Genomic DNA, 23853 nt, shown 5'->3' on the forward strand with positions numbered 1-23853 from the left:
CACACTGGGAAGAAAATAAAGATACAGCACAGGCTATCGTGCACCGCATCCTTCGTCATATACATTCGTATTTGTCCATGTGGACTGTATTACGTAGGATTAACCACAAGGTGCTTCAGGGAACGGATGGCGAATCACCGTCTGTCCATTCGCCAAGCCCTGGAAAATAAAAAATCGGACAAACCGGTGGCAAAACATTTCCTATTGCATGGACACTCGGTGGCCAGCCTGCGATGTATGCTCACTGACTTTATACCACCTCCATTGCGTTGTGGCGATCGTGCAAAAAAACTGCACCAGCGTGAAGCCCGGTGGATTTATGATCTGGGGACAGTAGCCCCGCGGGGCCTCAATGAGTATATTTCTTAGAACATTTTCTTGTAAAAGAGAAATTTTTTCTTCAAGTCTTTTCTAGACAGTGCTGACACTTTTGTACTTTTTTACCTATTTTTCCTATTTTTCTCATTTTCTAAAGAATTTTTCTCTGAAAAATATCTTTGTCGTCATTTTTCTATGAGCAGACCCCTATTAGGAAGTCTGTCAGTTTTTTCATGTTTTTTAATATGCATATTTTTGAAGTTGCGTAGTTATCATGTTATGTGATGTATCAGGTAGTGTGTTGTGGTCGGATTTTTATGGTCACCTAATATAAGGATCAAATTTAGTCCTTTATAATTGATTAATGATTGTTTTCTATATATTTTATTTTTTATTTTTTGAAATTGCTTGGTTGATTGGTTATTAATCAGGAGTCATAAGCAGCGCGTGTCATTATAAATATCAATATTCAGTAATATCAGGCATAGCTTGGTTCATGCGCTAGCAATATTGGCATTGTTATTTGTCCCCTTCTTCCGGGTTTGCGTGCGTTCCACGTCGTTGGAGCGCACGCTACTTCCGGGTGTATCTGAAACCCAGTGATTAACATCCGGCTGGCTCATCCCAGCCGAGTACCCGGAAGCTCGTGCGTTCCAAGGCGGTGGAACGCACGCTGCTTCCTGTCTCGCTTGTTTGCGTCCCCGCTGACAAATTTGTTAGTTTCCACGCCAGCCACATAGTACAAACTCCTGAGGAATGCTAATCGCCAGCATGGCTCTCTTTATAATATAAAATTGAGTCTTTTAGATTAATGCTGATGTATTTTTCACCCCACTTCCGTTTTTTTGTCTAACAGGAAGTGGGTGTATTCCCATTAAGCACAGTGATCCCATAAAAGCCGACCACTGACACCATACATGTACACTCCCTGGTGCTGCCTGTCTTGTTTGTGACATACTTTGTCTTGACAAAGATCCCTGTGGCGGATCGAAACGTCGACATACATGATGATTGATTAAACCATCTATTTCAACTTGCTCTGATTTCATTTTGGTGAGTGCCTGCTTTCAACAAACAGAATTATATTTGGGATCTCGATTCCCTTAGAGTGGAGCACCTCCCTGTTGCCCTGTGACCCACCAGTGTGCGGATCCTCCTACCAGTATATATATATATATATATATATATATATATATAGGCAGGCAATCAGACCGCACACATGGGACTTGTCTCTCAGCAATAAAAGTCAGGCATCAGCCGGTTTCAGTGCAAGCTTTCGGGAAGTTTTATTATCCCGTCCTCAGGCTAAAAAACGTGTTACAACAATGACATAGACACAGTGTACCTTATATCCCGTCTCTTTCCCGCGTGCAGCTTGCGGCGTCCTCCCTCCGTCTGCAGTCTCCTTCCGGGTGGGGAGTGTCTCAACCACGTACTACGAGATCCGTGACGTCAGGGGGATGCCGGTCAGCTGACCGCAGGATCGTTATTCAGTATATAACTGTCTAAAGTAATTATATAGATAAGAAAAACATGAAGTTAAAAACGTGAGCAGAATACAATGCTTATACTTGGTCTGGTATGGTACAAGAAGGATAATTTTTATATATATATATAAAAATAAAAACTTCTATTCAAAGGCATTGAACTTGTCTCATTGGGCAAACGAGGCGGGGACCTGTCCAATCTACTGTCACACAGAGAAATGTTTTGGATATTCGAACTTAACACCCTCCATCCCGAAGGATTTAACAATATCTACGAGATCACCCCATTCTTGTAAACATCCCACCCACTATACAACTTTCAACCCCAAGGTCCTGAACATTCGTTGGGACTCCAATAGATAAACTCTACTAGGTCAGGTATGTTAAAAAATGCCCAGATAATTTTTACCGGCACCGGGTCTCATACCCCCACTCAGTTCCAACAAGCCTGCAGAATTCCATTTGTGTCAAACCTTTACGATGGCCCAATTCGCTACAGCCATACCACACTGGCACCGCCCAAATACGTTCGATCTTGGAAGCTAAGCAGTGTTGGGCCTGACTAGTACTGGGAAGGGGAACTTCCTAGGAAGATAAGGTGCTGTAAATAACAAAAAGGCTAAGATTTGACACACATATAAAGGACATAGATAATATATGAAAGGGCTGACCACAGCGCAGGGACAATGGGGGAAATTTACCAATATGAAAAACCTAGTTTTTCGTATTGGTATTTCCCCTACGGTTGCATATGACTGTTTAAGTCGTATGCAAAGTCGTGTTCCGGAGGATCAGTTACAAAGCAGTCAGATACGACTGCTTTGTAACCCTCCGATGGTGTAATGATTCGTATTAGCGGCCGTATATATGGCTGCTAATACGAATTATTTCTAGCAGTCTGCACGGATCAGTCAGATCCGTGCAGGCTGCAGTGTGTAAAAAAAATAGAAAAATAAATAAATAAAAAAAAAAAAACGGCGTGGGGTCCCCCCCACAGCCGTAACCAGCACCAGGCTGAACGAGCCGGGGCCGGTAATTAAAAATCAGGGAACCCGACAAATAGGGGATCCCCGATTTTTAACAACCAGCCCCAGGCTCCAGGTCCGGGGCTGGTTCCCAAAATACGGGGGACAAAATGACTAGGGGTCCCCCGTATTTTAAGAACCAGCCCCAGGCCAAACCAGCCAGCAGGGTAATGCCACAGCCGGGGGGAGACTTTTTATGCAAGTCCCCCTGGCCAAAGCATTCATCCCTACCGACCAGTCAGCCTGGCCAGGGGCCCTGGGGGAGTGGGGACCCCCCCAATGAAGGGGTCCCCCCCCTCCAGGACTTACCTGACCAGGCTGAAGCCTGGTGCTGTCCTCGATGCCCCTGGGCGGTGGGCATCGAGCTGATTATCGTGTAAAAAAAAAGATGAACCTATTGTTTTTTACTGTGGCACTACAAGTGCCAGCAAGCCTGCCCAGCAAGCTGGGACTTGGAGAACCACAAGTCCCAGCCTGCTGGGCATTAAAGGGCCCGCTGGCACTTGTAGTTCCACAGTTAAAAAAATAGTGCACAAAACACACTGACACACTTTTAAAATAAAATTTTATTACACACATTACACACATACTAATACTTACCTATCTTCTTCCCGTAGGTAGCCCTGGTCCTGATGTCCTCCGGTCCTGTGTCGGCGTTCCTCTTCATGTCGACGTCCTTCTTGAAGTCGACGTCCCTGTCGGCGATGGCGTCCGGTGTCCGGGTCCGACGAAATCCATGGAGGAAGCTGTGGAAGGAAACCATACTCACCTGTCCCAGCGCGACGTAGTCCAGGTAAGGGTCTTTGCAAAAAAACAAACCGACACCCCGAATCCAGCCGGACAGCTGAGCCGCCCGGTGTTTACATCGTGCGGCTCCGCCTCCCGAATGCCGCTATTGGCCGCCTTGCGGCCTAGCGGCTCCTTATTGGCCGCTAGGCGGCCAATAGCGGCATTCGGGAGGCGGAGCCGCACGATGTACACAAACACCGTGCGGCTCAGCTGTCCGGCTGGATTCGGGGTGTCGGTTTGTTTTTTTGCAAAGACCCTTACCTGGACTACGTCGCGCTGGGACAGGTGAGTATGGTTTCCTTCCACAGCTTCCTCCATGGATTTCGTCGGACCCGGACACCGGACGCCATCGCCGACAGGGACGTCGACTTCAAGAAGGACGTCGACATGAAGAGGAACGCCGACACAGGACCGGAGGACATCAGGACCAGGGCTACCTACGGGAAGAAGATAGGTAAGTATTAGTATGTGTGTAATGTGTGTAATAAAATTTTATTTTAAAAGTGTGTCAGTGTGTTTTGTGCACTATTTTTTTAACTGTGGAACTACAAGTGCCAGCGGGCCCTTTAATGCCCAGCAGGCTGGGACTTGTGGTTCTCCAAGTCCCAGCTTGCTGGGGAGGCTTGCTGGCACTTGTAGTGCCACAGTAAAAAACAATAGTTTTATCTATTTTTTACACCATTTATCAGCTCGATGCCCACCGCCCAGGGGCATCGAGGACAGCACCAGGCTTCAGCCTGGTCAGGTAAGTCCTGGAGGGGGGGGACCCCTTCATTGGGGGGGTCCCCACTCCCCCAGGGCCCCTGGCCAGGCTGACTGGTCGGTAGGGTTAATGTTTTGGCCGCGGGACCTTATATTATAAGTGTCCCCCGGCTGTGACATTACCCTGCTGGCTGGTTGTGCCTGGGGCTGGTTCTTAAAATACGTTGGACCCCTAGTCATTTTGTCCCCCGTATTTTGGGAACCAGCCCCGGACCTGAAGCCTGGGGCTGGTTGTTAAAAATCGGGGAACCCCTATTTGTCGGGTTCCCTGATTTTTAATTACCGGCCCCGGCTCCTTCAGCCTGGTGCTGGTTACAGCTGTGGGGGGGACCCCACGCCGGTTTTTTTTTTTAATTATTTTTTTTTTTAATTATTTTTTTTTTCTATTTTTTTACACTGCAGCCTGCACGGATCTGACTGATCCGTGCAGGCTTAAAGCAAATAGAACAGGAAAATGGTGTTCTATTTTCCTGTCGTATTTGCGTGGCTGTTTTACACCACTTAGCAGCCGTATTATCAGTACGGCTGCTTAGTAAATCAGGAATCACCATTCTTTTGAATGGTGATTTCTGTCGTATCCTATCGATGGTGTAGGGCATTTGTATTTGTAACTACAAATACGAATGTGCCATCTTTAGGACTACGAATTGTTGTATTTTTGGGATTGTAAATCCCGAAAATACAAATTCGTAAAAAAAAGGTGTATTTCTCCCTACGAATACACCTTTTTTCTACGAATCCATTTTGGTAAATGTCCCCCAATATGTCCAATATATCTGTAGGATTTGCAGGTTTCAAATAATTTCTCCAAAAAAAAAAAAGCCACGTGGTTTGTGTTAACTTAAAAAATGTTGTCACTTTATTTGTAAAGAAGTGGATCAAACCATAGGACCAATCCAATAAAAAATATAAAAAATTCCACAAAACATCAAACACATGAAAAAAACATGAAAAAAGCAGTTTGAATTTTTTACAAAGAACTGCTTTTTTTCATGCTTTTTTCATTTAAGTTAACACAAACCACGTGGCTTTTTTTTTGGAGAAATTATTTGAAACCTGCAAATCCTAGAGATATTTTGGACATATTGTCCCTGCGCTGTGGTCAGCCCTTTCATATATTATCTTTGCCTTTTTCTTTGGGATTGAGCCTTTCCAATCTGGGCTAAACAGCAGCAAGGGGAAAAAAAGCGCTTGAGACTGTTTGGACTGCTTTTTCTTAAAGATATAAAGGACATGCTGACAGGCCGCTGGTGATGTCGAAATTTAATTAAATTAAATGAAATCAAATTAAAGTAATCTGCGTGTATATACCTAATAGATGGTCCAGATCTTAAATATATTGCGAATTTTGGTAAATATGTAAAATCATCATATCTAGCATTTATGTTTTTATGCAATCGTATTAATTCATTTACATAATATTGGATTGGCTGTTCATTCATTTTTATATAAGAACTAGTATGCATTACTCTCGTCAACCTTGTATGCTAAGAGGCATTAGAGACATTGTAATTTATTATAATTTATTATTATATTAGGTACTCTTTACCTAGCACGGCGCCCACGATTTTGATCGTGGGCATCGCAGGTAAAAAAATCGCGGGCATCGCGGGCATTGAATGCACTAAAATACGGGTGCGATGCGACGGACGCGATGCCCGCGATTTCCCATAGGGAACAATGTTAAATGTCTCAATTGACCCGATTTTCCTGTTAAATGCCTCGATTGACCCGATTTTCCATAGTAAACAATGTTAAATGGCCCACAGTGGCCAAATAGCCACCCTGAAGTGTGAAATGGCCCCCACAATTGTTAACGCCACCCCTCGATCAACGTGAACCCGAAGCGCGGCAAGCGCAGCGAGCCCGCGAGGGGTGGCGGTACGCGTCCTATGACCTTTTCATACCCCCACTATCCACGTTGGCATGGAGTTGAGAATAGAATAGTGTGGCGAGCGCAGCGAGCCACCGAGCCCGAAGCGTGGCGAGCGCAGCTAGCCCCGCGAGGGGATGCGGATACCTTCACAGGTAAACGCGTCCCTTCGCGGGCTTTACAGGTATCCGCGTCACCTCGCGGGGCGCGCTGCGCGCGCCTCGCTGCGCTCGCCACACTATTCTATTCTCAACTATCCGACGTGGATAGTGGGGGTATGAAAAGGTTGTAGGACGCGTACCGCTGCCCCACGCGGGCTCGCTGCGCTCGCCACGCTTCGGGTTCACGTTGATCGTGGGGTGGCGTTAACAATTGTGGGGGCCATTTCACACTTCAGGGTGCCTATTTGGCCTCTGTGGGCCATTTAACATTGTTTCCTATGGAAAAATTGGGTCAATTGAGGCATTGAACAGGAAAATCGGGTCACTTGAGACATTTAACATTGTTCCCTATGGGAAATCGCGGGCATCGCGTCGATCGCATCGCACCCGATTTTTTAGTGCATTCAATGCCCGCGATGGCCGTGATGGGTGCCGTGCTAGGTAAAGAGTACCTTATATTATATTAATTTATTATCTTATCAACTCCATCTATCCAACTAAGTTGTGTATATATATTAACATCATCCTTCTCTTCTTTTGCAAATGGAACTAATGCCAATTACCTGCATTTTCGGCTATATCTGTAATCAATGAGGCCGTTATATACAAAGAGCGATAAAGACTGTCTGACATGCTATATACTATACCAACCACAAGATGCCACCACGCTAAACTACCTTTGGAACGCAAGCAAGCAAGTGAGACGGGAGGTCTTGCCGAAGCAGAGGATCTCCCAGCGCTATGTGCATATCGGCACATGCGCATATGAACTGTCAGGACGGCTGACGTTGGGCGGAAGTGACGTTGCGCCCCACTCCCCCGATGTCCAGATATCAATTAAAAAACGTACTTGTATTAATTGTTTTATTTTTTAATAATGGATGCACTTTAAATAGTACTGCTGATGATTACTAGCCTACTGCAGTATCCACCATCAGATTAGCTCAATGAAAATGCGCTTATATGCACAGTGTAGATATTTGGTCACAGGAAGTGATGTCAGTCTGCTATAGCTTAAATATCTGCTCCCACCAGTTTGTCTCCACACCCTGAGGAAGTCTTTTATGACGAAACATGTCGGGCAGCTTCTGAACTCCCATTCTCTGCACTAAGTTAAGCCTATTTCATCATTTATTCGTTTTAACCCTATCATTCACTGTACTTATACCTGCTACTAACTGCACTTTGTTTTATGTGCATAGATTTTTAGCATCATTGTGGTAATTTTTAATTATTTATTTTTTATTTTATATAGACCCCTTTTTTTTAGTAGTGTATCTGAGTGTATATATATTTTTTACTCCCATTTACGTGCATGTACTTATTCTTATCCTTATTTCTTCATCTGTATTCATGTAAAATAAATTGTTTATATTTTATAACACATTTTGATTCTAAGTATATTACTGTAGTCGCCGTGCAGACACCCCACATACATAGGGGGAGTAATTGCGTATTTTTTTATTTTTTATAATTCACGCTGTGTCCTGTTTCACTGTATACTTGGCACTGTATCTATCTATCTATCTATCTATCTATCTATCTATCTATATATATATATATATATATATATTAGGGCGGAGTGAAAAAACTGAAATTGAGAAATTCTAAATCGGCTAGTATGGGAAAGTTGTGACTTGACCTTAATACGAAACGTGCAAAAGCATTTTGATCTGAGTCAACATCTTCTGTTCTGGCAAGAGGCCTGAAGTTTCACTTTTTAGGTGAAAATGACGAAACCTATGAAGATGCTCCAATATAGTTATAATTATGTCAGGATGTCTTAGAGTGGTTCATTAATATACTTTAGCATAGTAAAAAAAACAGTACGAGCTTGTCCTAGTGCAAAGTGACTGACTGGCTTGAGAAAAAATCCCTAATAATTGACCCATTTTCATGGTCACAATTGTGAATATTGTGTGTTTTCTCCTGAACGTGTTTATAATAGAAGAAGCACAAATACTCTAAATGGAATTTCGGTGACACTGTGTGAAATATAACACTGCATAATAGCCCTTAATCAGACCTGATCGCAGTACAAATGTGTTCTCAAAATGGGCAAAACAAATGCTGCATTGCATGTGGGGCAGATGTAACGTGCTGAGAGAGTTAAATTTGGGTGGGGTGTGTTGAAACTGAAATCTAAATTGCAGTGTAAAAATAATGCAGCAGGTATTTACCTTGCACAGAAACAAAATAACTCAACACAAATCTAAAAGTGGCCATACATCTACAGATCGATTGTCAGATCTGGCTGGTTGGATCAAATACCTGGTAATATCTGAATGACAGTTTTTCGCAGTTTTCCAGCATTTCAAAGCAAAGTGCTCTCATCCATTACCAGTATTTTGTTCCAAACAGACAGATCGGACAATAAATCTGTAGATGTATGGCCACATTAACTCCCTCTGCACATGTTACATCTGCCCCACCTGCAGCTGCATTACAGCATATAATTATGCCAAAGATAAGCCAATATATTAACAGTTAAATACATTAAAGTGCATTATGCTGTAATAAGTATTGCTGATCAATCCTGCCTAGCAGGGCTGTCTTTTTGTATGGGCTTAATGGGTACTTGCCCAGGGGCCCCAGGCGTATAAGGGTATAGCTGAGGATCCCCTTTTTCCAGGGATACCAGAATTTTGAAAATCGGCCCTGGGGAACTGCAGATATCCAACTTCAAAGCAGCAGTCCACATCCGACCTGTTAATTACAATTTCCAGTCATATTTCTCAGGTTCTCTCTGACAGCAGCATTCCTGCTGTAACCCTCAGTAATGGGTAATTATATACTAGTAGCGAAGTGCCTCCACCTAAACTTGTTTATAGTGTAGCTTAGGAAATCACTGTTAACTTATTTTAGTAATCAGACTGACTGCCCTACCTCTCTCTTCTTTTACAGCTCTATAGGACCTAGACTCCACGACACAGACGATGCAGTGTAAAAGTAAGTATGCTAACAAGGTTTAATCATTTAAATTCATATACACATATTCTATAGTTCCTATACACAACATCATATATTCTACAAACACATTAATAGCATTTCAAGGATTCTGATAACATTAGTTTCATATACAATACAATCACCTTCTTACACTCTAATTATACCCTAACTATTCACCTTCCTATTGCAGACACCTAAAGTCCCCTTCCCTTCCTAGTCATTATAACTATAATACCCAATTCCCCATAACATAGCCTTATTCAAGTAAGCTAATATCTTATTCTCTATACCTTATATCTGGCCAGATATATAACACTCTGATACATATATCATTCTGATACACAGTCTTAAGTGTGAGCTCATATGTTGGCGCGCGTTGGGGCCCGTGTCCAGTATTTATAGTGAGCGATTACTCTGATCCAGTTAAATTGTCAATGTAGATAGCTTGGATAGTCCCAGAGTGATCGCCTCTACAGTAAATGGTATATAGGAGGCTATCTGTGTGGGCGTATAAAATAGTAGGATGTAAAGTTATGCACTACATTAGCTCTCACCGGTTAGTTGTCCAGTCTCTATCCGGGCTGTCTCTATCCGGGCTGTGAGGGGTTAACGGTTAGCTATGCTATCCAGCAGGGTTTCTCAATGCTGCCTCGTGATTGGTACACTCATGTCCGCTAGTAGCAGTCACAGTGGCAGAGCAGCGTCTGAGTTACTTTCCTCGCGGCTTGGGCTCAGGGACCACACTCTGGCTTCTAGCTTACAGGTGCGCTGTCGGGTCTTTACAGTGGCAGAGCAGCGTCTGAATTACTTTCGGCGGCTTGGACTCTGGGACCACACTCTGGCTTCTAGCTTACAGGTGCGCTGTCGGGTCTTTATCTGGCTCTGGGGCACGTGAGGTGGCGGCGAAGCTGGACTCCGCTTCCCCCACGATGGGAGGGTAAGCTACCAGCCTCAGGTCTAAGCGGCTCCCAGTCCCTCGCCTATAGGGAAGTTCCGCTAGAGACCTGGCTGCTATCGCCGCTGCCGCTGCTGCAGGTCACTCTCTCCGTGCCACCGCTGCGTTGCCTCTCGTCACTCCTGCTATCACCGCTACCCCGCTGTCCGCTGTCGCTGCTCCAAACACCCGGTGAGGTATGTCCAACCACCAACCCTTCTCCGCTGTGTCCAGTATCTTCCCGTGCGACCTTAACGGCATCCTCTCAGCCAGTATCAGCATCATCCCTGACTCGTGCATTAATACTGTGCAACTAGCTCCAATGTCTATCATCTCGCCCATAAGCACGTTACATATTACATTACATGGCCAACAAAATCATACAACACTTTATCTCTATGTAACAATGAGCATATGGCTACATTCTTGGATATAAGGTTACACTGCTGTAAGCCTGACGAAGAGGCCTCGTGCCTCGAAACTGTTGCTAATAAAAGTAACCTTCTTCATCACAAATCCTGGAGTGCCGTGTGATGTTCTACCCGCTGGGGTTTTCCATCTAAATCTACGTATATATATATATATATATATATATAATTTAATTCCAAATTATCCCAGGTAGGGGAAAAACAGCACTCACCAGTCTGCAGCAATCAGTGTTTCAAAGGAAGTCCAAAGAGTTTTAATCCACACCAGCCCTCTCTGTATTCTCATGTACCCCACTGTGCAAGCCCCCATGTCAGTGATCGCCTGAAACAACTGGCGATCGCAGACATTATGATAGCGCCGGGTGTCTCACTCCCTTTAAAAGCAGAGACCCCAGATGGTTATCCTCCTACCCCAGTTCCCCCTTCCTATTTGGATTGGATTTTTGCCCTTGCTGACTTTGTTGTTCTGCCTTGATAAATGTCCATGTTAGGACCGAAACGTCGGCAGGCTTTTCCCTTATGGATTAAAATGTTTTAATCCTCTATGTGAATATATCCCTACTCATAGAGAGCATTTTCAGTCGGTGTTGAATAAATGTTTAATTTTAATATACTATATGCTTTAAATTGCAGTTAGGTCAGCGAATGAGTCTATGGGGGGTATGCAATCCAGGCTGTCGATCCCCGCCGACCACTTAGATCCTGGCCCGTTTGCGGTCTGATCAACTGTAGAACGACAGGCGGGATTCAATGTCCCATCTGCCCCCCCATGCAAAGGGGGCGTGGCCACAAAAACGGCAGTGGATTGGCGATCTGTGGCCAGGATTGTGACAATCCATGGCCATTATCAGCAGAGGGGGCCCGACAGCTTCTAAAGTCGGGCCCGTTCTGCCATGATCCCGCATCAATGCTGCGCTAAAGACAGCATTGAATAGGGAGCCGCCGCTACTTTCCACATCGGAAATAGCGGTGGCAGATTGCATATCCCCCTATTACATGCCAGCATTTTTATTTTATGGAAATGGTAAATTAATTGCACTAGCTACATTACAGCATAGGACTTTTTTAAGAAATAAATGTGATTCAGAGTATTATTCCCAACAGATAAACTTGTTTGCTTTATATTTAACATTAAACATTGTATACATACACATTCCCAGGGCATTTACTTACAGAATATATGGAAATATTTTCATACCTTGATAAACATTTAATTATTCTGTCTTATGTTGTCACTTCTTATAAGGGCTATATTTACTTAATTGTGGATTTCTGGCAGTTTACAGTAGCTACAGTACTCCATCCAGCTGAATTACTATTGCCAAAGCAGAAGGAAACTCACTTTAGATCACAATAGAACATTGAAGCACTCTAAATGTTTTTCAATTAGAAATTAAATATTTCCAGTGCATGTACTTTATTACAGTATGTTAGTATGCTCCACTGGAAAGGACTATATATAACAAACTGCAAGATCAGTAGTTTTAATAGCCAAATATTACAAAGTATTGCAATACATAATCAAGCTTACCAACCACATTGTATGTTTTTGAGTCAGTATAGTGACCTTGATGTGGTTGGTGAGCATGATGATTATTGCAATAAACCATTTTTTGTATTCAGTTTTTTTTTTGTATTTAGAGCAACTCCAGAGAAAATACATTTTTTCTTAAAAAAAAAATACATATTTTAAGAATATATTGTGACTAGCCTTTCAACCTTTTGGAAATCTTAATAAGTCCATAACAACTAAACTTCTACTGCTCTGTGATCCTCCTTGGCTTCTTGACTCTTCTTCTCAGCGTCACAGAGAGCAACTACCAAGTACTTGGCACATTTACAGCACTACTCCTCATTACCTGCATTACCTGCACGACACTACACTTCCCCTAATTGTTCACCTGCTCACTGCATTCACTTCACTGCATTAGAGCTCACCCTGCACCCTTTCAAAGCACATACTGCACCACATTATACTACCCCTATCCCTGCACATGCTCCCCACATGCACTACACTACACTTAGCTGTGCTCAGTGGCGGGAACTTATGGGTGGTGAGCCAAGGTGAAAAACATAAATTGGGCACCCCTCCTCCACCCCAACCCAAGTTCACAATATGCATCATGGCAGTGGTTAACAGGCAGAGGTAAAGGTAGAGTGGAAAAACAGGAAAAACTGTGGATGACAGAAAGAGGGTGACATGGGCAGCAATGGGCAATGTGTATGCCATAACACCAGACCACTTTGCAGCCACCATTAGCTGCACTCAGTTGTGCTGCTGAGCAAAGCTACACCGATTGGCCAGGCCTGCCATGAGTGTGCAAATCAAGCAATTACCAGCCTACAGCGCATGCACAGCTTAAAATTGTGACTGAAAATGCGATCACTTAGCAATTGCAATCCAGTTGACAGGAAGCCAGCATTTGGGGGTGGAAACATTTTCTGGGTGTGTTTTAAAAAAATATAGGTCTGCCCATGCATTTTTGGGGTGGATATCTTACGTCAATGGTGACCATTTCCAGCCTGTCTCAGTCACAGATTAGTGGCAGCCTCAGACTTACTCACACTTGCACAGACACAGATACTTTTTGATGTTCCGGGAATTGCAAATGGTTCTACAAATGTATGTAAAGTAGCAATGCATTCCCTATTTTTCAAGGAGTGTTTATTCTTCCTGTCTCAGTGGCAGCTTTCTGCTCACAGCCTACTACATTTTCTCTATATAGTACTCTAACCTTATTTATCCCAACCACTAAGAAATTGTGTTTTTAGCATCATTGTGGTAATTTTTAATTATTTATTTTTTATTTTATATAGACCCCTTTTTTTTAGTAGTGTATCTGAGTGTATATATATTTTTTACTCCCATTTACGTGCATGTACTTATTCTTATCCTTATTTCTTCATCTGTATTCATGTAAAATAAATTGTTTATATTTTATAACACATTTTGATTCTAAGTATATTACTGTAGTCGCCGTGCAGACACCCCACATACATAGGGGGAGTAATTGCGTATTTTTTTATTTTTTATAATTCACGCTGTGTCCTGTTTCACTGTATACTTGGCACTGTATCTATCTATCTATCTATCTATCTATCTATCTATCTATATATATATATATATATATATTAGGGCGGAGTGAAAAAACTGAAATTGAGAAATTCTAAATCGGCTAGTATGGGAAAGTTGTGACTTGACCTTAATACGAAACGTGCAAAAGCATTTTGATCTGAGTCAACATCTTCTGTTCTGGCAAGAGGCCTGAAGTTTCACTTTTTAGGTGAAAATGACGAAACCTATGAAGATGCTCCAATATAGTTATAATTATGTCAGGATGTCTTAGAGTGGTTCATTAATATACTTTAGCATAGTAAAAAAAACAGTACGAGCTTGTCCTAGTGCAAAGTGACTGACTGGCTTGAGAAAAAATCCCTAATAATTGACCCATTTTCATGGTCACAATTGTGAATATTGTGTGTTTTCTCCTGAACGTGTTTATAATAGAAGAAGCACAAATACTCTAAATGGAATTTCGGTGACACTGTGTGAAATATAACACTGCATAATAGCCCTTAATCAGACCTGATCGCAGTACAAATGTGTTCTCAAAATGGGCAAAACAAATGCTGCATTGCATGTGGGGCAGATGTAACGTGCTGAGAGAGTTAAATTTGGGTGGGGTGTGTTGAAACTGAAATCTAAATTGCAGTGTAAAAATAATGCAGCAGGTATTTACCTTGCACAGAAACAAAATAACTCAACACAAATCTAAAAGTGGCCATACATCTACAGATCGATTGTCAGATCTGGCTGGTTGGATCAAATACCTGGTAATATCTGAATGACAGTTTTTCGCAGTTTTCCAGCATTTCAAAGCAAAGTGCTCTCATCCATTACCAGTATTTTGTTCCAAACAGACAGATCGGACAATAAATCTGTAGATGTATGGCCACATTAACTCCCTCTGCACATGTTACATCTGCCCCACCTGCAGCTGCATTACAGCATATAATTATGCCAAAGATAAGCCAATATATTAACAGTTAAATACATTAAAGTGCATTATGCTGTAATAAGTATTGCTGATCAATCCTGCCTAGCAGGGCTGTCTTTTTGTATGGGCTTAATGGGTACTTGCCCAGGGGCCCCAGGCGTATAAGGGTATAGCTGAGGATCCCCTTTTTCCAGGGATACCAGAATTTTGAAAATCGGCCCTGGGGAACTGCAGATATCCAACTTCAAAGCAGCAGTCCACATCCGACCTGTTAATTACAATTTCCAGTCATATTTCTCAGGTTCTCTCTGACAGCAGCATTCCTGCTGTAACCCTCAGTAATGGGTAATTATATACTAGTAGCGAAGTGCCTCCACCTAAACTTGTTTATAGTGTAGCTTAGGAAATCACTGTTAACTTATTTTAGTAATCAGACTGACTGCCCTACCTCTCTCTTCTTTTACAGCTCTATAGGACCTAGACTCCACGACACAGACGATGCAGTGTAAAAGTAAGTATGCTAACAAGGTTTAATCATTTAAATTCATATACACATATTCTATAGTTCCTATACACAACATCATATATTCTACAAACACATTAATAGCATTTCAAGGATTCTGATAACATTAGTTTCATATACAATACAATCACCTTCTTACACTCTAATTATACCCTAACTATTCACCTTCCTATTGCAGACACCTAAAGTCCCCTTACCTTCCTAGTCATTATAACTATAATACCCAATTCCCCATAACATAGCCTTATTCAAGTAAGCTAATATCTTATTCTCTATACCTTATATCTGGCCAGATATATAACACTCTGATACATATATCATTCTGATACACAGTCTTAAGTGTGAGCTCATATGTTGGCGCGCGTTGGGGCCCGTGTCCAGTATTTATAGTGAGCGATTACTCTGATCCAGTTAAATTGTCAATGTAGATAGCTTGGATAGTCCCAGAGTGATCGCCTCTACAGTAAATGGTATATAGGAGGCTATCTGTGTGGGCGTATAAAATAGTAGGATGTAAAGTTATGCACTACATTAGCTCTCACCGGTTAGTTGTCCAGTCTCTATCCGGGCTGTCTCTATCCGGGCTGTGAGGGGTTAACGGTTAGCTATGCTATCCAGCAGGGTTTCTCAATGCTGCCTCGTGATTGGTACACTCATGTCCGCTAGTAGCAGTCACAGTGGCAGAGCAGCGTCTGAGTTACTTTCCTCGCGGCTTGGGCTCAGGGACCACACTCTGGCTTCTAGCTTACAGGTGCGCTGTCGGGTCTTTACAGTGGCAGAGCAGCGTCTGAATTACTTTCGGCGGCTTGGACTCTGGGACCACACTCTGGCTTCTAGCTTACAGGTGCGCTGTCGGGTCTTTATCTGGCTCTGGGGCACGTGAGGTGGCGGCGAAGCTGGACTCCGCTTCCCCCACGATGGGAGGGTAAGCTACCAGCCTCAGGTCTAAGCGGCTCCCAGTCCCTCGCCTATAGGGAAGTTCCGCTAGAGACCTGGCTGCTATCGCCGCTGCCGCTGCTGCAGGTCACTCTCTCCGTGCCACCGCTGCGTTGCCTCTCGTCACTCCTGCTATCACCGCTACCCCGCTGTCCGCTGTCGCTGCTCCAAACACCCGGTGAGGTATGTCCAACCACCAACCCTTCTCCGCTGTGTCCAGTATCTTCCCGTGCGACCTTAACGGCATCCTCTCAGCCAGTATCAGCATCATCCCTGACTCGTGCATTAATACTGTGCAACTAGCTCCAATGTCTATCATCTCGCCCATAAGCACGTTACATATTACATTACATGGCCAACAAAATCATACAACACTTTATCTCTATGTAACAATGAGCATATGGCTACATTCTTGGATATAAGGTTACACTGCTGTAAGCCTGACGAAGAGGCCTCGTGCCTCGAAACTGTTGCTAATAAAAGTAACCTTCTTCATCACAAATCCTGGAGTGCCGTGTGATGTTCTACCCGCTGGGGTTTTCCATCTAAATCTACGTATATATATATATATATATATATATATATATATAATTTAATTCCAAATTATCCCAGGTAGGGGAAAAACAGCACTCACCAGTCTGCAGCAATCAGTGTTTCAAAGGAAGTCCAAAGAGTTTTAATCCACACCAGCCCTCTCTGTATTCTCATGTACCCCACTGTGCAAGCCCCCATGTCAGTGATCGCCTGAAACAACTGGCGATCGCAGACATTATGATAGCGCCGGGTGTCTCACTCCCTTTAAAAGCAGAGACCCCAGATGGTTATCCTCCTACCCCAGTTCCCCCTTCCTATTTGGATTGGATTTTTGCCCTTGCTGACTTTGTTGTTCTGCCTTGATAAATGTCCATGTTAGGACCGAAACGTCGGCAGGCTTTTCCCTTATGGATTAAAATGTTTTAATCCTCTATGTGAATATATCCCTACTCATAGAGAGCATTTTCAGTCGGTGTTGAATAAATGTTTAATTTTAATATACTATATGCTTTAAATTGCAGTTAGGTCAGCGAATGAGTCTATGGGGGGTATGCAATCCAGGCTGTTGATCCCCGCCGACCACTTAGATCCTGGCCCGTTTGCGGTCTGATCAACTGTAGAACGACAGGCGGGATTCAATGTCCCATCTGCCCCCCCATGCAAAGGGGGCGTGGCCACAAAAACGGCAGTGGATTGGCGATCTGTGGCCAGGATTGTGACAATCCATGGCCATTATCAGCAGAGGGGGCCCGACAGCTTCTAAAGTCGGGCCCGTTCTGCCATGATCCCGCATCAATGCTGCGCTAAAGACAGCATTGAATAGGGAGCCGCCGCTACTTTCCACATCGGAAATAGCGGTGGCAGATTGCATATCCCCCTATTACATGCCAGCATTTTTATTTTATGGAAATGGTAAATTAATTGCACTAGCTACATTACAGCATAGGACTTTTTTAAGAAATAAATGTGATTCAGAGTATTATTCCCAACAGATAAACTTGTTTGCTTTATATTTAACATTAAACATTGTATACATACACATTCCCAGGGCATTTACTTACAGAATATATGGAAATATTTTCATACCTTGATAAACATTTAATTATTCTGTCTTATGTTGTCACTTCTTATAAGGGCTATATTTACTTAATTGTGGATTTCTGGCAGTTTACAGTAGCTACAGTACTCCATCCAGCTGAATTACTATTGCCAAAGCAGAAGGAAACTCACTTTAGATCACAATAGAACATTGAAGCACTCTAAATGTTTTTCAATTAGAAATTAAATATTTCCAGTGCATGTACTTTATTACAGTATGTTAGTATGCTCCACTGGAAAGGACTATATATAACAAACTGCAAGATCAGTAGTTTTAATAGCCAAATATTACAAAGTATTGCAATACATAATCAAGCTTACCAACCACATTGTATGTTTTTGAGTCAGTATAGTGACCTTGATGTGGTTGGTGAGCATGATGATTATTGCAATAAACCATTTTTTGTATTCAGTTTTTTTTTTGTATTTAGAGCAACTCCAGAGAAAATACATTTTTTCTTAAAAAAAAAATACATATTTTAAGAATATATTGTGACTAGCCTTTCAACCTTTTGGAAATCTTAATAAGTCCATAACAACTAAACTTCTACTGCTCTGTGATCCTCCTTGGCTTCTTGACTCTTCTTCTCAGCGTCACAGAGAGCAACTACCAAGTACTTGGCACATTTACAGCACTACTCCTCATTACCTGCATTACCTGCACGATACTACACTTCCCCTAATTGTTCACCTGCTCACTGCATTCACTTCACTGCATTAGAGCTCACCCTGCACCCTTTCAAAGCACATACTGCACCACATTATACTACCCCTATCCCTGCACATGCTCCCCACATGCACTACACTACACTTAGCTGTGCTCAGTGGCGGGAACTTATGGGTGGTGAGCCAAGGTGAAAAACATAAATTGGGCACCCCTCCTCCACCCCAACCCAAGTTCACAATATGCATCATGGCAGTGGTTAACAGGCAGAGGTAAAGGTAGAGTGGAAAAACAGGAAAAACTGTGGATGACAGAAAGAGGGTGACATGGGCAGCAATGGGCAATGTGTATGCCATAACACCAGACCACTTTGCAGCCACCATTAGCTGCACTCAGTTGTGCTGCTGAGCAAAGCTACACCGATTGGCCAGGCCTGCCATGAGTGTGCAAATCAAGCAATTACCAGCCTACAGCGCATGCACAGCTTAAAATTGTGACTGAAAATGCGATCACTTAGCAATTGCAATCCAGTTGACAGGAAGCCAGCATTTGGGGGTGGAAACATTTTCTGGGTGTGTTTTAAAAAAATATAGGTCTGCCCATGCATTTTTGGGGTGGATATCTTACGTCAATGGTGACCATTTCCAGCCTGTCTCAGTCACAGATTAGTGGCAGCCTCAGACTTACTCACACTTGCACAGACACAGATACTTTTTGATGTTCCGGGAATTGCAAATGGTTCTACAAATGTATGTAAAGTAGCAATGCATTCCCTATTTTTCAAGGAGTGTTTATTCTTCCTGTCTCAGTGGCAGCTTTCTGCTCACAGCCTACTACATTTTCTCTATATAGTACTCTAACCTTATTTATCCCAACCACTAAGAAATTGTGTTTACTTCCATCCCCTCTCCGCACACTGGGGGTCATTCAGGTGCAATTGTTCTCCCAACTCCTGTTGTAATATTTTGCCATAGCAATTGCGATAATATTGTACTACAGGTTGAGTATCCCCTATCCGAAATGCTCGGGACCGCGAGCATTTCGGATAGGGGAATTTTCAGTTTTTTAGAATATTTTTTTGCAGCCATACTTACCTGTCCCCTGATGGTCCCCGGGCGTCCCTCGGCGTCCGCGCAGTCCCCGGGCATCCACAGCAGGCCTCCGGCATCTTCTCCTGGTCTCCAGCGGTCCCAGGAATGCATTGCGCGAGTGTGCGCGCGCACCGATGACGTCACCGGCGCGCGCGCACACTCGCGCAATGCATTCCTGGGACCGCTGGAGACCCTGGAGAAGATGCCGGAGGCCTGCTGTGGACGCCCGGGGACTTGGTAAGTATGAAAAGAGGGTTAGGGGGTTAAAAAAAAAAAAAAAAATTCGAATGATTCCAAAAACCACGGTTTTTGGAATAATTCGGATAAGGGATGTCCGGATACCGGATACTCAACCTGTATTAGCAAAAGCTTACCCATGCACAAGAATACCCACTGCGATCACATAATTTGGTCATGGAGCTGCATGATTGCAGAAACAGCCCTAACATTATTGCACATCGAGTCCCTACAAAGAGCCTGAGTGCCCTTATAGACAGGCAGATAAAGCTGATCTCATAGGACACACAGACCTCTCCAGTAGCAAGTGTGCTCACAGCTACTAATGTATATATATATATATGTATCTGTTCAGGGGGTGAAGTGTCAGAGGTGTTGCCGGGTCTCTGCAAGCAGTATCAGGAGCCAGCGGGAAGGCTGCAGGTAGATTTAAAAAAAAATCCTCGTACCCAATTGAATATACCCCTTAGTATATTAGGTCTAGTCTAGCTTGTATCCAAAGCTCTAGTGTGCTTCCCAACTGTTGTCCTGGTAAAGCTGGCATACAGAGAAAATGCCAAGCTGTATATAGAAAGAGCTGCATGGGGAGCAAGTATCTGTCTTGTGTCAAAGAGCGTACCCAAGAAATATACAGTACAGTGATATCATACTGTAGACTGTATATATTTCAGCTAGATAAACTAATGACTCATAGGAGATCATAGATATGGATGGCCTATCATCATATTTGCTCTTTGTTAGCTCTTCTAAAAGAAACCTTTCCTTTAATAGTGAATGTTAGTTGCGATTTTTAACAGCCTATCCATGTAGCATGCTTCATTGTTAATCTTGTCATGATACATTAATATGGAGTTCTTTGTGTTAAGCTGTTTAATGGATTCCATAGCATTCAATGAATCAGTGTTTAAACTTTTCAATGATTTATTCAGAACAGCAGAGAGGAAAAGTTAAGAGCAGCTCTCAGTAATAACTTCAAGTCAACAAAGCGCTTGGTCAAATAATAGATTGTCCTTGGCACTGTATGACGCAGAAGTTCTGCCACTTCAAACAAAGTACAGGGTTGAAATAAAAGGGGACTAAGGAACAGCATGAACATTCTTGCCAGGGTCGTTGTGACTGAAAGCCCAACACTGATTCCGAATTTATCCACAGCGTAAGCAGCAATGTGAAGAAGTATAGGAGGAATTCTGAGAATTCCCTATGTCTTGTCTTTTGTATTGTATTTCTTACAACTTATCATTTTAATTTGTTTTATTGCTTGCAAACTGCCATTTATTATACACTTATAAGTTTAATAGTACATCAAAGAAACATGGGAAATGCATGCTGAGTACTTATACACAAGTAAAAAGGAAGTGGTTTAAAAAAATAAATAACTGTAGCTTGCTCATCTGTTTAGAGATTTGAACAAAAATAAAATAATAACCTAATAAAAAGAAATGAGAAATAGGGGGAGAATTAATATATTTTTTTGATAAGCACATTGCTTTTCTTTTAGTTACCTATTTTATATAATTTAATTTTCTGTAAGGAGGCAATTTAAGGTAAAAGCAACACACATACATATAAAGGCAGTATAGTGCACCACAAGTACTTATATAGACAGTATAGCGCACCACAAGTACTTATAAAGGCAGTATAGTGCACCACAAGTACTTAGAAAAGCAGTATAGTGTACCACAAGCACGTAGAAAGGCAGTATAATGCACCACAAGTACTTAGAAAAGCAATATAGTGCACCACAAGTACTTAGAAAGGCAGTATAGTGCACCACAAGTACTTATAAAGGCAATATAACGCAACAGAAGTACTTATTAAGGCATTATAATGTAGTACAAGTACTGTACTTATAAAGGCAATATAATGCAATGCAAATACAGGTTGAGTATCGCTTAACCAAAATGCTCGAGACCACAGATTTCAGATTTTTGCGGATTTTGGAATATTTTTTTCCCAAACTTACCTGGTCCCCCGGCAGTGCCCCAATGGTCCCTTGATGTCTAGTGTCCCCTGGTATCCACGGCGGCCTTCAGAATCCTCTTCAATGGCATCTCCGGTCCCAGGGGTGCATTGCGCGAGTGCAAATATTTAGGTATTGGAAAGTTAATATAATTACCATCCGTCCTAAAGGATTCAGGGCTCCATATCTCTAGCAATGTGGTTGGAGAGATATTTAAATATCTCTCTGCTAAATGCACTTATTTTTGTATAAGGCAGTAGAAGTGCACATACTTGTAAAGGCAGTATAATGTAATACAAGTACTAACAGTATAGTTTCACATCCATCTTTTAAGCAAGTCCCTAAACTTGATACTTGTTTCCTAGAATGGCGCACACTAAGCAATTTGCTTAGTGGGCTATCCTGCGTAGGACAATCGCATTGCATCGCATGGGCCATTTTAGGGCCATGCGATGTACGATGCGATTTTCCTATGTAATTTATTCACTGCTCTCTCTGACTCGGGCCATCGCATCTGCTGCAAAATCGCATGCAATCGCATGCGATTTTATAGGATGTGCGATGCCATGACATTAGGTACACAATAATATGATTGTATGTCCCCAAAATAGGTTTAACGCACCCAACCACTATCCACACCACCCCGAAGCATGGCGTGCGGTGGCGGAACGCGTCCTCCGACTTTTTCATTACCCCACTATCCACGTCGGGATGGAGTTGATTTTATATAGTGTGGTGAGCACAGTGAGCCACCGAGCCCAAAGCGTGGCTAGCGCAGCAAGCCCTGCGAGGGGACGCAGAATACATGTGAAGTAATCTGCGGCCGCTCACCACGCTTCAGGCTCAGTGGCTCGCTGCACCTGCCACACTGTATAAAATCAACTCCACTCCGACCTGAATAGTGGGGAAATGAAAAGTTCAGAGGACGCGTTCCGCTGCGCTCGCCACGCTTTGGGCTGGCGTGGATAGTGGGGGGGTGCATTAAACCTATTGTTGGGACACACAATCATATTATATTATACCTAATGTCATGGCATCGCACACCCTTTAAAATTGCATGCAATCGCATGCGATTTTGCGGGACATGCGATGAAATGCGATGTGATATAGTGGGGTACAATGAGCATAGAAAAAATTACATTCAAAAATCGCATCACATCGCATCGCATGCCGTTATAAAGGCCCATGCAATGCGATTTCCCTACGGTGCCGTACGTAGGAAATCTGGGCGCCGTTCTAGGAAACAAGTACCCTAAAGTTTATCATTTCAGTCTGTTGTATTTTACTAATATTTTAAGGTCAATTCTGGGGGCAATAAACTATAACAAGAACTTTGCCTGCAGAAGCTCTTTCAAGTGTCATATTCTTTGTCTTAAAGTAGCTGCCATAAAATGTCATTGACAGACTGTGCTTGTGGCTCTATAGTAAGATTGGGCTTTCGTAGCATGTAAAATGTCAAAAAGATAAGAAATGAAAATGATTGATCATTTTCTGTAATGGATATAGACTTTTCTACACAAAAAAAGTGCCTAGAAGTTGGTACAGGCATTGAGTTTTTACTTTTTGACAACAATTATATTAATAATAATAATAATAATAATAATAATAATAATAATAATAATAATAATAATAATAATAATAATAACAAAAACATATTTATTATTAAATGTATAAGTATAAATTTTTGCTCAATTTTTTTTTAAAACAAGATCTATAATATGTTTTGTACATAAACTTCCTCCAAATTTTAGCACCTCAGAGGTGCACTCAGACAAAATGCCCTCTATCTGGACTTCCCTCTTAATACAGGTAGAGCACAGGTTTTCAAACTTGGTCCTCAGGACTCCATACAATGCATGTTTTGCAGGTTTCCTCACAGAATCACAAGTGAAATAATTAGCTCCACCTGTGGAACTTTTAAAATGTGTCAATGAGTAATTAATGCACCTGTGCACATGTCGGGTGGCCTAGAAAACGTGAACTGTGTGGGGTCCTGAGGACCGAGTTTGAGAAGCCCTGAGGTAGAGTATCCCTTATCCAAAATGCTCGTGACCAGAAGCATTTTGGATAACAGATTTTTCCGTAT

The 23853-nt window shown here is 42.6% G+C and overlaps 1 pseudogene; it reads left to right on the top strand.

Annotated features, from left to right (window-relative positions):
• Nucleotides 1-2296: 2296 nt before the first annotated feature.
• Nucleotides 2297-2415, top strand: LOC146076188 (5S ribosomal RNA; annotated as a pseudogene).
• The last annotated feature ends 21438 nt before the right edge of the window (nucleotides 2416-23853 follow it).

The sequence above is a fragment of the Crinia signifera genome, chromosome 4, assembly GCF_055691185.1.
Source record: "Crinia signifera chromosome 4, ASM5569118v1, whole genome shotgun sequence".
Classification (NCBI taxonomy): Eukaryota; Metazoa; Chordata; class Amphibia; order Anura; family Myobatrachidae; genus Crinia; species Crinia signifera.